We start from the raw sequence: 6129 nt of genomic DNA, 5'->3' as shown, positions 1-6129 counted from the left end.
GGGCTGGGCTGGAAGAGGGCAAAATTCTCTCTACAGTACACACTGTGGGGGAGAGCCTCTCTCGCTGGCTCCACTTCTTATAAACCGATGACCAGTGGTCATGCAGTGTCTGCCTCCACTCCAAATAGTTCATCCTTACTCAGCAGACATCACATATTTTCCCATTTCTTTCCATAAACTAAAATGAGGATTAATTTGGGGCCACACCCCACACATTTTCTGTCTCCTATGTAATAGGGGCGGAGAGTAAATTTCGGACTCAGCCTTGTGTGTGCATACATACACAGTTCACTAGTGCACTCTGCATGCTGTAGAATGCCATGAGCAGTGACAGGTGTTTAAAATACTCTGACTTTCCCTACAGGGCCCTGGACCACAGTTAAATCCTTTGGAAAATTCTAAATACATAAATGCTAGCTAGGGGAAATCTCTCTTCCTGTGTCTGCATTACACTGCAAACCTCAGGTCCACTCTAAGATTTCTTAATACCCAAAAGATTTCTTTCCCTTACAGAACATTTTGTTAAGACTCTTTTGGGCCAGTTAGAGAGTATTATATTAGGCAAGGTTCATGTGTAACTCTCCACTTTGCTCCTATCTTTACAAAACTCTTACTTAAATTAAAATGTATTTATTTATTTATGCCAAAACATATCTGTTGGCATATTTACTTACACTACTTAATTTGGGTTTGTAGATTTAAGAACCACCCTTCTGCACCCCAATCCCTTTCAATACCCCAACACCAGGTAGGAGAAACAGAAGGTTAGTAGGGAAATGGGGTGTTGAGCATTAGACTACTTCCTGCTGATTAGGGACATAGAGTTCCCTGAGGCAAGCCCAATCTTCCCTGTCAGAAATCTCCAGTAGCTCAGCAAACCAGTATTAGAAAACGCAGCAGCAGGATGAACCAGAAGCAACAGGGGGAGCAGCAGTCTCCCCGGGCCCTCTGCAGCTGGCGAAGATCATGTCCCTGCTAGTGCAGGAGACAATCATAGTTAACAGCTATGAAAGAACTAAATCAATTATAGCAAGTGGTTGGTGTTTAAATTGCTAGTGAGTAAAGTGTTTGTATAAATAGATCCCCTGAACAGGTTTCCAGAACAACAGTTTTATTTTCTTAAAATAAGAAAATGAAAGTGTTTTCCTGTAGCTATAGTATTGTAGAACAGTCCGAAAATGGCACCTCCCCCAGGAAAGAATTTCTTCATCCCCTACCACCTCTGTCCTGGCTTTCACATCCGGGAAGGACTTACCTTAACCGATTTGTTCTGAAGGGCACAGCTCAGGGACAACCAGAGAGAAAAAGGTACAGAGAGCTAGGTGGGTGATGTCACACTTGGGGATACCACCTCCTAGTACCTGGTACCTAGTACAGCTAAAAAGATGATCTAAAATAATTAGGAGCATACACATGCCTAAAAAGGTTGTCCTTGTTGACGATGTTAGTTTTAATGACATCAACCCCGCTTTTTTTTTTAAACTTTGCATTTTATTTATTTTGTTTGTTTGTTTGTTTGTTTTCTTGAGACAGGGTTTCTCTGTGTTCCTGGCTGTCCTGGAACTCATTCTGTAGACCAGGCTGGCCTCAAACTCACAGTGATCCTCCTGCCTCTGCTTCTCGAGTTCTGGGATAAAAGGGGTGTGTGTGTGTGTGTGTGTGTGTGTGTGTGTGTGTGTGTGTGTGTGTGTGTGTGTGTGTGTGTGTGTGTGTGTGAATGTTTTGAGTGGATGTAACAACTGTCAATAAAGTGCTGTTTAGCCAATCAGCTGGGTGAAGGACAGGAAGTGGAAGGTGGGACTTCCTGGAGAGGGGGAGGAGCTGGGAGTTGACAGTTGAAGACAGCAGACAGTTGATGGTTGGGAGTTGGAGGAGAGAAGCCTGAGAAGATCAGCTTGGAAGTGCTTGAGATATATGTAGGTTATAAAGATTAGAGGAGTTTATTTTAGTTTACTGTTAGATTAGTAGCAGTTTAGATTCTGCCCAGCTTAGTGCTTGCAGCTTTGAATTACGTTTCAGTCTTTCTGTGTCAGTTATTGACTTCCTAGGCCAAACAGATACAATTTATTGTAACAGGTGTGTGCCACCATTACCACCTGACTAAGCTTTGCATTTTATAAGATACATCTTAGAGGACCACAGGATAGAGAAATTAATAAATACTTAATGTTCCATATTTCCTGTTAACTTTGTCAGGCTTTTGAACAGAATCTGATCACCTAAGTTTCTGTTTGAACTGAAGTTCTTTTAATGTCTAAGTAGAGCTATCACAGGTGTGCACCAGGTAATGTCTGCTTGCAATCATTGATACTATTTTCAAGCAAGATTGTTAACAGTCTAAACGCGTTGAAGATTCCAGATGCTCCTAAAAACCAAATGTTCGTGGCTGTGCTGCTCTGTCGGCTTCTCTGTGTGTCTGTGACTTGCTTAGTAACCCTCTTATAAGGTCCTGTAGCCATTGTGTGTTGCTATTCTGCTCCAAAAAGGCATTCCTCCCCTGTCCTGCTTAGCCTTCTTCCTGCCACTATTCCACAACGTGCCCTCAGAGGCTGAGCACTCAACAGAGACTCAATATTCCTCGGTCTTTCATAACAGTCTTGAAGTAAATCTAGCCCACAAGCCTTTTCTTCTAGAATGTTCTAGAACTCCCAGTCCCTAAATCTGGCCAAGAAAAAAAAAAAAAAGCTTTTGACATTCTGTCCTGGAATATCTGCATGTGTGCAACCTCCCATATGCACGCACACACCACATGGGATCAGATAAAACAGGAAGGGGCCTCCCTCCCCTCGGGATGACCAAACCAAAGCACAATATGAATTAATCAATGACTTTGCCAGAGAAAATTGTTCTGAGACATGGAGCTTAACTATCATGGTCAAAATGGAGTCACATGTGGCACGGGTAAGGAACACATGCTCCTATAAATAGTTCCTCACACACCACCACCACCAACAACAACAGGACCTCCATTAAAAATAAATAAAGCTAGGAGTGATAGCTCATGCTTTTAATCTCAGCACTGGGAAACTGAGATAGACAGAGCCCTGTAAGTTCCAGGCCAGCCATGGCTACATGGTAAGACTTTGTCCCAAAAATAATAGTAACAATGGAAACAACAACAACAATAATATATTAGTTATACTTAAAGGAGAAAAGAAAGCTTCCCATGATGAACATGGCTTCAGGAGTGTATAGCCACTGAGCAGCTCTGCAGATGAAACTTGAAGGGGCTCTTTGGAATAGAGAAAACAGCACACCACCCATGGGGCCACTCAGAGAGAGAGACTAGCAACACACCAAACACTGCAACAACCAGCAACATGGCAGGAAGTAATACACACTTCTCAACAATAACTCTCAGTACTGACAGTCTCAATTCCCTGACCAGAACCACAGACTAACAAATTGGATTAGGGGGCAGGAACCATCCCTTTGCTGTCTCTAAGAAACACCTCACCCCAAAAGACAGATGCGGTCTCAGAGTGGAAGGACGGGAGATACATCCAAGCAAATGGGAGGGGACACAGGGAGGGCTCACTTCTAGCATCTGACAAAGCAGATTTCAGAGATTTAAAAAAATAAAGGCCTCTTCATACCACTTGGTGAGCCACACAGCAAGAGCACATTATAATTCTAACATAAGCTCAGCAAACACAGGTGTCCCTAATTTACAAATACTACAGCAGGTAAAGCCACAGAATAACTTCAGCAGTAAAGGTGGGTGACTTGAACATGCCACTTTCATCAGTCAGCAGGTCACCAAGGCAAAAAAATAAAATAAAATAAAGTAAAGAAATCATAGGTCAAATGGCCTTAAAACATATCTACAGAACATTCCATCCAAACACTGCAGAATACAACAATTTTTGTTTTTGTTTTTGTTTTTTATGTTCAGCAAATGACAGATTTTCCCTAATTGAGGTCATATATTAGAACATGAGGCAAGTCTCAACAAATAAAGGGAAACTGGGATAATTTCTATATTCTGTCTCTTCACAATGAAATAACACTTCAAATCCACAGCAAGAGAAACTCCTGAATACTAGTGGAGATTAAATTACACACTAATAAGTCAGGGCTCAGTGGCACACACCTTTAATCCCAGCACTCAGGAGGCAGAAGCAGGTGGATCTCTGCAAGTTCCACAACAGCCAAAGCCACACAGAGAAATATCGTTTTGGAAAAAGCCAATGGATAAATTACACACTACTGAATGATGAATAGATCACTGAAGAATAAAGAAATAAAACATTGTTTAAATCAAATCAAAGTGAAAATGCAATATACTCAAACCTGGTATGGAACATGGTAAAATCAGTCTTAAGAGGAAAGTTCATAGTTCTAAGTGCCACATTATCTAATCAGAGAGATCTTATCTCAGTTACTGTTCTGTGGTTATAAAATTACCTGATAAAAGCAACCTAGAGGGAAAGGGTTTATTCTGATGGGCCATATCAGAGGGATAGAGTCCATCATGGGGAAGAAGATATGGCAACAGTCAAGGAAGCCATAGAGGCAGGAGCAGGGAGCTGGCTGATCACATTGCAACCACACTCAGGAGGAAGAGAAAGCAAAGGAGATGCTGGCCTAGCCCAGGGGAAGCCAAGGAAGGGGCAGAACCCAGTGGTCAGAGTGTGGAAGTAATTGCTGGTCTGTCAAGGTCACTATGAACAATGGGTAGAAACAAGGGTTTTTAGGAACATGGCCTTATAGGACACCAGCACCAGAAGAGCCAAGTGTACATCCTCTAAGGAATCCAATATGCTAGCATCCCAAAGGAGGTTCCATAAACCTCAGAGGAAAGGGAACTAGAAATCTCCCATCTGAGGACTGCAGGACAGTCCATCTGTGCTGGTTCTTGGTGCAGGATGAGAAGGTACTTTGCTGCCCAGATGACTTCACAGTAGCCTGGCACTCACACAGATTTGCACCCTGACACCATATTGCCAGTTGGGCAAAATACTCCGAAGCTGAGACTTGGGTTTCAGGTATCTATAAACCAGGAGAGGTGCCTGCAAGTCCTCACAGAGGGAGCCAGATTTATCTCCCATCTCCAAGAAGCCACCAGCAAGCAGCTTCAGGCAAGTCTGAAAATTGTATTTTTCTTTATCTTTACACAGCTCTGAGGTACACTCATCCTATGCACCCCAAGTGAGAATAAACAGGAGACCTACAAAGACTTCTGACTTGATATGTATGTCTGTATGTCTGTATGTATGTATATACATATATGTCCAGTTAATCCAACAATGACTGCCTATGAACAGAAGTTCCAAGAATACAGAAGATGTTTATTCCCCCAGACTGACCAAGACTGCTGTCATAGTCTTCAGTATATGCCAGAATCCTGAAGAAGTGGCCTCTAATGCAGTGGTTCTCAACCTTCTTAACACTGCCACCATTTAATATAGTTCCTCATCTTGTGGTAATGCCCAACCGTGACTTTGCTACTGTTACAGATCATAATGCAAATATCTGGTATTTCTGATAGTCTTGGGTGACCCCTGTGAAAGGGTCATTAACCTCAAAGGGACCATAATGAGTGAGTTAACCCAGAAGCAGAAAGACTCAAATGGTATATACTCACTTATATCTGCATACTAGCCCAAAGGGCATGTCACACGAAAGCCTTCACTTACCAGGAAACTGGGACAGAGGGGAGGACATCCTATTGGGACTCTAAATGAGAGAATCATGGGAGAATAGCAAAGTAGAAGGATCCAGAGGGTCCTATAAACCTACAAGTAGAACATTATGATAGGCAGATTTGGGCCCAGGGGTCCCGCTCAAACTAAGACAATACAGGCGGTAAACTTTAAACCCCTACCCCTGCCAATGGGCAGAACATTCTCCACAGTTGAGTGGAGAGTGGGATATGACTTTCTCATGTACTCTGGTGCCTCACATTTGACCACGTCCCCTGGACGGGGAGACCTGGTGGCACTCAGAGGAAGGACAGTAGGTTACCAAGAAGAGACTTGATACCCTATGAGCATATACAGGGGGAGGTAATCCCCCTCAGGAACAGTCATAGGGGAGGGGAATAAGGGGAAAATGGGATGGAGGGAAGAATGGGAGGATACAAGAAATGGGATAACCATTGAGATGCAACAAGAATAAATTAATAAA

This window comes from Acomys russatus, chromosome 18, assembly GCF_903995435.1.
Source record: "Acomys russatus chromosome 18, mAcoRus1.1, whole genome shotgun sequence".
Taxonomy (NCBI): domain Eukaryota; kingdom Metazoa; phylum Chordata; class Mammalia; order Rodentia; family Muridae; genus Acomys; species Acomys russatus.
The sequence above is the reverse complement of the archived record's forward strand: the minus strand, read 5'-3'. Positions refer to the sequence as shown.